This window comes from Apus apus, chromosome Z, assembly GCF_020740795.1.
Source record: "Apus apus isolate bApuApu2 chromosome Z, bApuApu2.pri.cur, whole genome shotgun sequence".
Classification (NCBI taxonomy): domain Eukaryota; kingdom Metazoa; phylum Chordata; class Aves; order Apodiformes; family Apodidae; genus Apus; species Apus apus.
Window position 1 is genome coordinate 33,980,083 of NC_067312.1, and position 10,656 is coordinate 33,990,738.

Sequence of the window (10,656 nt, forward strand, 5' to 3'; positions counted from 1 at the left end):
TTGCTGTGACAGTCTGGTGGCTGGTACTATAGCAGAAGGGGAACGTGTGTTTTTTATGCTTCCTTTTCTACAGTGTTTAAAATAAGTGTAGCTTTGAATGTCCTTTTACCAGATTTTCCTCCATAGCTAGGCTTCGCATTGAGAAGAGAAAGAAGATGCACAGACCAAAATTCCTGTATATTTGAAGATGGCTGATGGCCAAACAGAAGACAAAGATTTCTGCAACAGACTGCAGTTGCCAAAAGGAGCAGGAATATTTTTCTACTGCCTTAATATTTGTGCCTGTCTCCTTCATGCACTTCTCTGTCAGCAGCACTGTTTTTGGTCAGGGGGTCTGTGTTGTGCTGCAATAGTGGGGGTCACCCTGGGGAGGAGACCAGCAAGGCCACATAGGACAGTAGAGCTGCTCTGCTCCAGGTGGCAATGGTTGCATGGCTCTGCTGCAGAGGAGGGAAAAGATGAGGCACTGATCAAATCCTTTGCAGCTTGCCATGATCATATCATGGTTAGTACCCTGTGTTGTGGCCACAGCAACCTCAGTTCAAACCCGAGTCACAGTAGGGGGAGAGGGAACTGTTTCAGTCCTCGCTTTTGGAGGCTTGCTGCTGGGGACACACCACTGGGGACATGATGCTCACCCAAGCCCTCACTGTGCTGTAACTGTGGAATAGGCTTCAGTGTCTGAAACACATTAAAAACAGAAGAAAGGAGCTGCACAGAAACATTAATGTAGCTCACTGCCACATGATAAGGTGGCTGACACTCTTTGCACCATGTTTTTTTGTCTCTTTTTGTTTGATTTGAAGCAGTTCACTCTAATGTTGTAATAAGGTTGTCTGGGACAACATTTTCACTGACTTCAGTCAGTAAGGTTTTTAACATAACTCCTTTTTCCTAGTGAAGATTGACTTCTTTCTATGATCTGTCTCCAGGGATGACTCACCACAAAAGAAAATTCCAGAAGGCTTTTTCAGGAAAGACCAGTAAAGCAGGCATGAAATTATGTGCAATTTTATTTTTTTTTCATTGTGGGTCTTTTTAGTATATTTGTTCCAAGAATGATACACTTACAAAACTAGTAATCAATAGCAGAAAATGGGAGACATCACATCTAGATCTGAAATTTGAATGAAGAGAAGCAAGACACTTCTGGAAATGCAGTGCCACTTTTGTGGGAAGAGGGTGATAGGACTGGGAGGATTCTGCCAAGACATGGGAAAATGATCTGACATGATTCTCTGTTTATCTAAGCACTGTTCCCTTGTCCTGTCTACGCTGCCTGGTGGGTGTTGGTGTATAGTGGGGGAGGTTGAGGAGGGTGGGGGTGGCGTTAGGGACATCTGGTTTTCCAGATGGTGAGGTAAAGAAGTTTAGGCTGAGAGGTACAAGTAAATAAATTTTCAAGAAACACTCCCAAGTGCCCGCAGATGCACTTTATATACTAATTGAACTACACAGCAACACAATTATAATTTGCTATTAATAGAAGATGCTAAAAATTTATTCATTAATTTCAGATTTCTAATTTCATCTTTAGATAGCTGTATGTCTTGCTGACTGAAGTAAAAACTAGTAATTTTTACCAAATGATTTCCTCATACCTAAGCACACAGCTTGTCTACAAGTCAAAAGGAAAAGCAGAGACGAAAAAAGATAAGGTAACAAATATTCATTTATGGGAAATGGCTGTATGTTTCTAACAGTTAAGAATGGGATCTCAAATGTTTTCCTTACTGAAGACACTATATGTCTGTCTGAGGACAAACACTATTCAAGCATCCAGACACAGGCTTCCCAGCTCTTGGGAAACTTTCTCCAGGTGTCTGTCCAGGGCTCAGTAAGGAAGCAAGTCTGTCTTGAAACTGTTAAGATGAAAAGGTATTGCTTTTAAAGTGGTATGTGCATAACTATGAAGACCAGCAGGGAATATTTAATGCCATTAAATTAATCCCTCAGCAAACAAGAAATAGGAAGGACAATATGGTGAAACAAAGCAGTTCTATAACTATTGGATCAACCTTAAATATCTTTCCAGAATTCACACTTTTGTATCTCTGAAAGACTTCACATTTCTTATATTAGGCCTTCTGAAGCACTTCTCAAATTATTTTTCAGTCAATTTCAGTTCTTGCACAAAAAAAAACCCTTCTAATTTTGTTTCTGAAGAGAATTTTCCATGATATTCCAGTTTTCTTACTGTTGGTTTGGCTAAGTGATTCAGACTTTTCTTTCTCAAGTGCAACAGTAAAACACTAATTTACCCCATGTGGTTTTAATACAAATGCCTTCATGGTTATATCATAAAGACGTTTTCTTCTCTGAGCCAGTACAAAGGTCAGTACACCCTTTCTCTTTCAGCTGCATGGTGAATAATAGCAAGAATGCGGGTGCCAGAATAAACACATCCTACTATGCCAGGTTTTCCTAAATATTATGGGTAGACCTGCCACCACCAAAGAAATTAGTGATGCAGTTCTGGAGAGTAATATGAGAGGTTTCCTGCTCATATCAGAGAATGAAAGAAATAATAAATAAAAAATATTCCAGGAGTCTGAAAATACAAGATCTGAACTGGGAATGCAGGGATCCACAAGAAAGAAATTACCAGAAATAGTGCAGAGGCTGTGCTGTTGGTTCCATGCACAGCTCTCAGGTGCAAGAGGCACACAGGTGCTGGTTTAGCAACACAGAGATGCTGATGATGTTAACACTACAGACCATATTATAAGAGAACTTTGTTGCTATGTTAGCATGGAATATAAAAAATTGTGCTCCATTCTCAAATATTTTCAAGACATTGTGTTTTGGCATACCTTTGGATGGAGGCTTTGTGATGAAGAGATACTCTTTTAAAAGCAATATCAAAGTATCATCTTCTGAGTTGTATTTGGTCCAGAGAAAATATGTATTACATTTCTTCATCACAGAATCATAGAATTGTTCCTGTTGGAAAAGACCTTTACGATCATCAAGTCTAACCCTTAACCTAACTCTAACAAGCCCAATGCTAAACCATGTCCTTAAGCACATCTACATGACTTTTAAAAATATCCAGGGATGATGAGTCCACCACTTCCCTAGGCAGCCTCTTTCAGTGACCAACAACCCTTTTGGTGAAGAAATTTTTCCTAATATGCAGCATAAAATTCCCGTGGTACAACTTCAGGCCATTTTCTCTTACCTTATTGCTTATCACTTGTGAGAAGAGACCAGCACTTGCCTGTCTACAATCTCCTTTCAGGTAGCTGTAGACAGCAATAAGGTCTCCCCTCAGCCTCCTCCATGACCTTCCCTGGCACTTTGGTCAGACTGACAGGTTTGTAGCTTCCCCAGTCCTCCTTCCAGCCTTTCTTGTAGATGGGTATCATATTTGCTAACCTCCAGTCTGTTGGGACTTCCACGGTGAGCCAGGACTGCTGATAAATCATGAAGAATGGCTTGGTAAGCACATCCACCAACTCCTCAGCACTCTCAGATGAAACCCATCCAGCTCCATAGACTTGTTTATGTCTAGATGGTGCAGGAGATGACTAACCACTTCCTTCTGAATTATGGAGGCCTCCTTCTGCTCCCCATCATGTCCTCCAGCTCAAGGGGCTGGCTACTCAACAAACTACTAGTCCTGCTATTAAAGACCCAGGCAAAGAAGGTATTAAGTACTTCAGCCTTTTCCTCATCCGTTGTCACTATGTGTCCTCTTGAATCCAATAAAGGATGAAGATTATCCCTAGTCCTCCCCCTGTTGTTAATGCATTTATAGAAGTATTTTTATTGTCTTCTATGGCAATAGCAAATTTGAGTTCTAGTTGGGCTTTGGCCCTTCTAATTTTCTCCCTGCATAACTTCACTGCATCTTTGTAGTCCTTCTGAGTGGGCTGTCCTCTTTTGCAAAGGCCATAGACTCTCCTTTTGCTCTGAGCTCCAGCCAAAGCTCTCCATTCAGTCAGGCTGGTCTTTGTCCTCAATGGCGTGTCTTTCAGTACATGGGTATGGCTTGTTCCAGCACTTTTAAGATTTTCTTCTTCAGGAGTGCCCCATCTACCTGGACTCCTTTGTTCTTCAGGATGGCCTCCCAAGAGATACTGCCACTCAGTCTCCTGAGCAGGTCAAAGTCTGCTGTATGGAAGTCCAAGATGGCAGTTCTACTAACCCCCCTTCCAACTTTACTAAGAATCAAAAACTCTAATTTCATTATTACTAAGCCCAAGATGGCTTCCAACTGTTACATCTCCTCCAGGTCCTTCTCTGCTAACAAGAAGGTCCAGGAGGGCACCTTGTCTAGTTGGCTTCTTCAGCAGCTGTATCAGAAAGTTACCTTCCACACACTTCAAGAAACTCCAGAACTATTCCTTCTCTGCTGTATTATATTCCCAGCACACATCTAGAAGTCCCCCATAAGAACAAGAGGTAGCTATCATGAAGCCTCTCCCAACTGCTTATAGAACCAGCCTCATAATCCTGATTGGGTGGTCTGTAACAAACTCCCACTGCAATATGTGCCTTGTTGGCCTTCCCCTTGATTCTTATCCATAAATATTCAACCCTGTCATCTCCATCATTAAGTTGTAGACATTCATATTCACCCCCTGACATCAGGGGTGGTCACACCACCACCTTCTCTTCCTTTCCTGTTCCTTCTGAGAAGTTGGTAACCACCAGCTGCAGCACTCCAGTCATGTGAGTCATGCCACCACGTCTCTGTGATGGCAACTGTATCACAGTTTTCTCACGACATGATGGCACCTAGTTCCTCCTGCTTGTTGCCCATGCTGTGTACATTGGTGTAGATGGACTTTAGCATGCTACCTGTGCTCCCAGTCCTCTGATCAATCACCCTAATGCCCTGAAGTCCATTTTAATAACTTTTTATAAAAGAGTGCAGGAAAAATTCTAAAACATTAAGCATATGAATGACTTACACAAAAAATTGTGGAAGAGAATAGACCTGATTTTGTTTCTGTGAAATTCCAAATCAAGACAACACATCTATAAAATTTTTAGAATAAAAAACAGAAAACTAAACAAAGTTTACATAGTTAGCTTTAGATATTTGGTAGTTTGGGGGCTGGTGCTGAACTCTCTATGAAAAAACAAAACCAGGACCTACTCAGTAGTTTGAGATGTAGTGCAGAAAGCTGTAGGATTCAAAACTGATTCAAAGCTTAACCCAAAGTTGTACAAGTTGAAAGCTTCAAAAATTGACCACAGTCTTCACATGTGTTCCAGTGCAGCTCTCTCCAGCACCGTGAGTGCCTGCTGGAGCTTTACAAATAAAAAGCCACACAACTGTATTAAGAGAGGACGTGCTTTCTTTTAAGAAACACCAAAGACAAATTACAAGAAAAGCAACAGAACTGCACAATCAGACAATGTTTCTGAAGTTATGTTTACACATCAGGCTCTGGAATCTCCCTGTCTGCCAATTTTTCCCCAATTACTACCCATCCTAAAATAATACCCTGTAAACTCACAGATGAATTTCCAGAGGTAAAATCATCCCACCTGTGAAATGAATTCCTGGCATTCTTTGCTAAAGCACAACGAGCTATTTAAGCTTTCAGGAGTTCTCTTTACTACAGACGATCTCCTTTCAAAGAGACTTATTGACCAAATCCCTTTGAAAGGATTTCAGAGGGGACCTATAAAAATTTCAATATGAGCTGCACTCCTGTAAAGAGAATGAAAAACAGAATTAATTTGATTTGATGACTTCAGATTCAGCACAGCCACTGCTTTCTGTTCTGCTTAACACCTGATATGAATACCAGACAGGACACAACCAACTCCACTGCACTCCTGAAAAATTAAGGAAGTAGAACAAAAATCTATGTCTGGTTCAATTAATATTTCAAGAGTTTTTAAAGTCTTTCTGTTGAGTGTTGGCTTTTTAACAACTAGGTATCTTTCCCCAGAGCTTAAAAACTCCAGCAGTTTTAACCCTAATCAAAAGCTAATGTTAAAATGCAGTAACAAGAAATAAATATCTTCCTAAGCACGGCTGATGGTAAACCCTATTCATTTCAGATCCAAAATATTAATTAGGCATTTTGGAGATATAGACACCAATATTTCTTAACAGTTTTACATTCTATACAGGATGGGTCATGGAAAAGAACAATGGCAGGCACGAAGGGACACAGGATAGGTGCAGAGAAAGGCAAGTACTCCCTTTTCCAGTATCATTAAAAAAATGTTATTATTCATTTCCCACCACATCAGCTTGCTTCAGAAAGGCTGAGAAGGCTGCTGAAGCAAACTCTTCTTTTTGGCCTTCAAAGCATTCTTAGATAAAAAAGAAAAATAATTAAAAAAAAAAATTCAGAGATTCAGAAATATCTAAACCTGGATCCTTGTTAGTATTTTGAACACGTTAGTATTAGATCATGTTTTCCAGCTGGAAAAGTGTCATCTGGACATGTCTGCTAGAAATTAAGACCCACATATTTCAGAAAAATTGTACAGTTTAAGTTTCATAGTCAGTTATAGGATTATGTATCTATGCTTCTTAGTCTGCAGTCCTGTTATCCTTGGAAACTGTGTTGTACTAAAGTTCTTGTTTTCTTTTTCCCTAATGAGATGGGAAAATTGACAAATACTTCCTCAGGAAATGGTATGCTGGGAGCCACCTGCACTTGCATGTTTATGTTCCAAAATGAAGCTGGGTTTTAATTTTGATTTTCATGTGAGGAGAATAAATAACTGCAGGGGGAATTTGTAAGAAAGGTTTGATTATCTGCGTACACCATTCTTGCTCTCAGTTTATCATGCTAGTATTGAGCTAGCAATGAAGATACCTGTATCATAAATAAACTAAAGCAAATAAAATTACCATTGTTACCAGCTAACTCATGATAAGACATTTTGAATTAGTCTATCAAAACTCTTCAAAACCATAAATATTGCTATAACTAGCAATAAGGTAATACAATGTTTCTAGAGCTTAGCTACAGATGAACAATCTGTACAAAGAAATCAGTTCCAGGAAGGTTGAGGTTAAGCAGGGCTGAGCCTTGAATGTTTTGGCAGCTTTAGGATGATGCGTAAGTAGAGCAGAATTTCTGGCATTGCAATTATTGGATTTCTGTACTAGGACTTCACTCACTAGGATGCTTTAAAGAATATATGCACCTGTGATGAATTAATTTGGTATTTCTGCAGTTTATAAAATCCAACACAACAGACAACATTTCTGAGAGACTACAGCAGATCATCCTGGTCTCTTTTATGCTAGTGCCTGTTTCTAAACTGCGTTCTTTTGGGAAATCAGTCACGTCTGTCTCATCAATTAGACCAAGAAGTCAAGAGCTAATTGCTCTGATATGCAATCTGATATCCTAAAAGGCTGAATGATATTTAGACAGGAAATCTGAGGCCAGTTAGAGGAATACCCAAAGATATTTTAAAAGACACAACAGAAAGAGCTCTGGAGAACCTGAGGGAAGTGATAAGATGCCAGGGGGCACTAGCCTACTGCACCGGAACAGGGATGCCTGACCCTACAGCTTTCAGAAGTGAGGTGCCTTCCTGGGTTTGCAGGCATATGAGCCTTAGATTTCTTTTTATAGTGGTGTGAACAAAGTTTTGTTTCACTTCCTCACTGGGTAGGAGGGCAAGAGAAGTCCCTGCTGCTTTGCAGAGAGAAAAGCACCTCTCATTCCCACTCTGCAAGAGCTGGGCCTGCTCCAGCTTGCTTGAATCTGTCAGACCTGATGGAGATGTAATCCATTATGCAGAGGTCTGATGCCCCATCAGATGCAACAGTGAGAGAAAAACAGCACTTGCTTTTGAAAAAACTCCTTAGCAAATTAAAGAACCAACCAATAAGCTCTATTCAGTGGCAACCAAATAATCTGATAAACTCCATAATAATGATATTTTCTTGATATAGTTGTTACCAGCTATGTAATTTTGTTGTTAATTTATCATATAATACACAAGCTGTCATTAGTTAGTGTAACTAATTTATAAAATCCACATGGTCATTTTAGAAGTTTTCAGTCTGAGAATCTGAGCTCTTATTTCTCAGTTAGAGGACAGGACAGTGAAGTTAGGCACCATACCACAAAAAACCAAAGGGAATCACTGGAGTCCCTAAGAAGTGATGGTTCCTCTTCCCTGTCACCAGCAAAGACCTTCTGCTAGCAGTAGTTTATGCCTTTGTAAGTGGGATTCCATGCCTACCACTGTTATATTTCCAAGTAATTCAGGCTGATTACTTTAATTATCATGGAAAATCAGCAAAGATCAAAACCTAATGGACTTCGGCAACAGGATTACTCATACTTGTTGCACATACACTTTTAGCAAAACATTCCTGTAAAAGTTAGAGATTTTAAAATTTCCTTCTCGTCTTAGTCTTAGATATCACAAATAGGTTATTTTTGATACACAGTCGGTAGTTACATCCTTCAAAAGATGTGCCTGCCCCTGCCGTGACTCGGATTTGAACCGAGGTTGCTGCGGCCACAACGCAGAGTACTAACCACTATACGATCACGGCAAGCTGCCTGAAAATTCTGGAATGAAGTGACAGCTTTTGTCTCCAGCACTCTCAAAAAATTTTATACGAATGGTGCCACCTAGAGTTTGCACTGAGTTTTAGCGGCAGCTGGTTCTAAACGTTCCTGCAGGCAGTCACATGTTCCTGTCATCTGAAAGTCGCTTCCAGACTTACATTTCCTTTCTCTTAATAATCCATGCTTATCAGCACTGCCTAAAAACACGGTCGGGAGAGCTATAATAACCCTTCTCTTGCCTCCCAAATCCTTCCAAAGAGAACATTTTTTTTCCTATTTTATCGGTGGTGGGGAAGGCAAAATCATGACAGCAGGCAAGTCTGGCAGCGTGCTGTAGAGACAGATTCAGGCAAGAGAACAGAATCTACCGAACTGAAAACTGCCATTTGCTGAGTTGAACCGGGTATGATTAATCATAATGTAAGTGCATGTGTTGATGGACATCCTCTTCCTTACCTCTGCAATAAGCACAGAGCATAAAAAACACCTTTTCCAGAGTTTGCAGTATCTTCTGTGGAAGAAGATGGTAAAATGCTTCAAATAAAGACTGAGGGGAGTAAGCAGTTCTATCAATTAAGACCATCTATTAGTGTTACACTGAAGCAACTGCTGTGAATCACCTGCCCTATTTCAGGTGTTCATGCACAAAAAACCCTGTAAATAACATTCAAATAAGCACAGGAGCAAAAATTCGGTAGTTGTCTCAAATAAGAGCTCCAACAGAACTCCAGCAGAAGTGCAAAGTAAGGAAAGATTATCACAGGAAAAGAGAATAATACAGCAGGCTCTGGGGGCCTCAAGTCCGGCTCAGAACATGCAGCCTGTTCTCATGCTCACCCTCCCCACTGTTATATTAATTATTTAATTTTAAAAAATTTGTCTGCTTCACAAACCTTGCCTGACTGATAGCCTTGGAGACCACAGACACACCACGGAGTTCAGTGGTACGGTGCCACACTGCATCTCTGCAGGAGGAGGACATAAAAAAATACTTAATAGGCTGTCATTCACAGTGCTGTTAAAAATGTCTTCAAGATGTTGAGATATGGATTTACTCTGTACGAAGGTCTGCGCTTCCGTAAGTGAACTGTGCAAAAGAAACACCAGGCTGGGACTTTAAAACAAACTTATGAACAGACACAGCTCTGCCCCAGTGCTGAATCGCACTGCCCCTCCCTGAGGGAAACGCGCAGGTACCTACCTCCTGCAAGCACAAGGAGGGGCTGGAGCTGCAGGACGGAAGGACAGGGATGCTCTCAGTCTCTTTCTGATGGTTGCTGGGGGCACATCGAGGAAAAGGGTGCAATAATGGTGGTTCCGACTGCTGTACCTCACCCTACAGACTTGCTTGATGGTTTGATGTGTCCAGCATAGCATTTTGCTCAAAGGTCAATGTACCCTTCTGCAGGAAGGCTGCTTGCTTACCTGGCCTCTGGTCCGGCCACACACAGCCTAGCCATTTGTTAAGGGACTGCATTGCTGTCACAAGCTTCAAATAAAGAAAACCAGTATCAGGAGTGTTACACATCTGATATAAAACTAATCCCTCAACTTAGATTTGCTGCTGCCTCATAAAGCCATTATACTGAGCAGAAATGAAGCATAACTGCATAAATAAGCAATGAAAAACAAAAATGAAGAAGGTACTAGGACTCTTCCTATCTTCACCCTCCACCCCTGACTTTCATTTCTCATGCCACAGTTGTCAGTAGAGTAAGTTGCTAATCTTTTGTCGAGGAAAAAGGACAGGAAAAGGAAGTCCCCTCTAGCACAGCTTGTGTATTACAGTGTGGATATTACCTGTAAAGCCATCATTTACATGTTGTCATCTGTAAGAAGCCACAGTGTGGGAAGGCTTTTTTCCCATTTCCTCACCAGCCTCTAAGCCCTTTGAATTCTAGAAAAATCTCTGAATATTTGGACAGTGTTTGCCACTTCTGGGTGAATGCTTTGATGTGGTAAGTCCTATGATACTCCTCAGTACTCCAAAGACCTTTATTAAACAGGACAAAGAAACTGGGCACCAGTATTTACTACCCAATATTGAAAAGTATCAAGTGTTCTTCAGCACTGCCAATTTCCTCTATTTTTTTTTTTTTTTAATGTATTAATTGAAAAAACATGGACAACTGCAGTTCAA

At 40.6% G+C, this 10,656-nt stretch overlaps 1 non-coding gene across 1 annotated transcript; it reads right to left on the reverse strand.

The window, feature by feature from the left end:
* Positions 1 to 8,428: 8,428 nt before the first annotated feature.
* On the reverse strand, positions 8,429 to 8,500 carry TRNAH-GUG (transfer RNA histidin (anticodon GUG)). The gene has a single exon. It is a non-coding gene; the product is annotated as a tRNA-His (tRNA).
* Between the last annotated feature and the right edge of the window lie 2,156 nt (positions 8,501 to 10,656).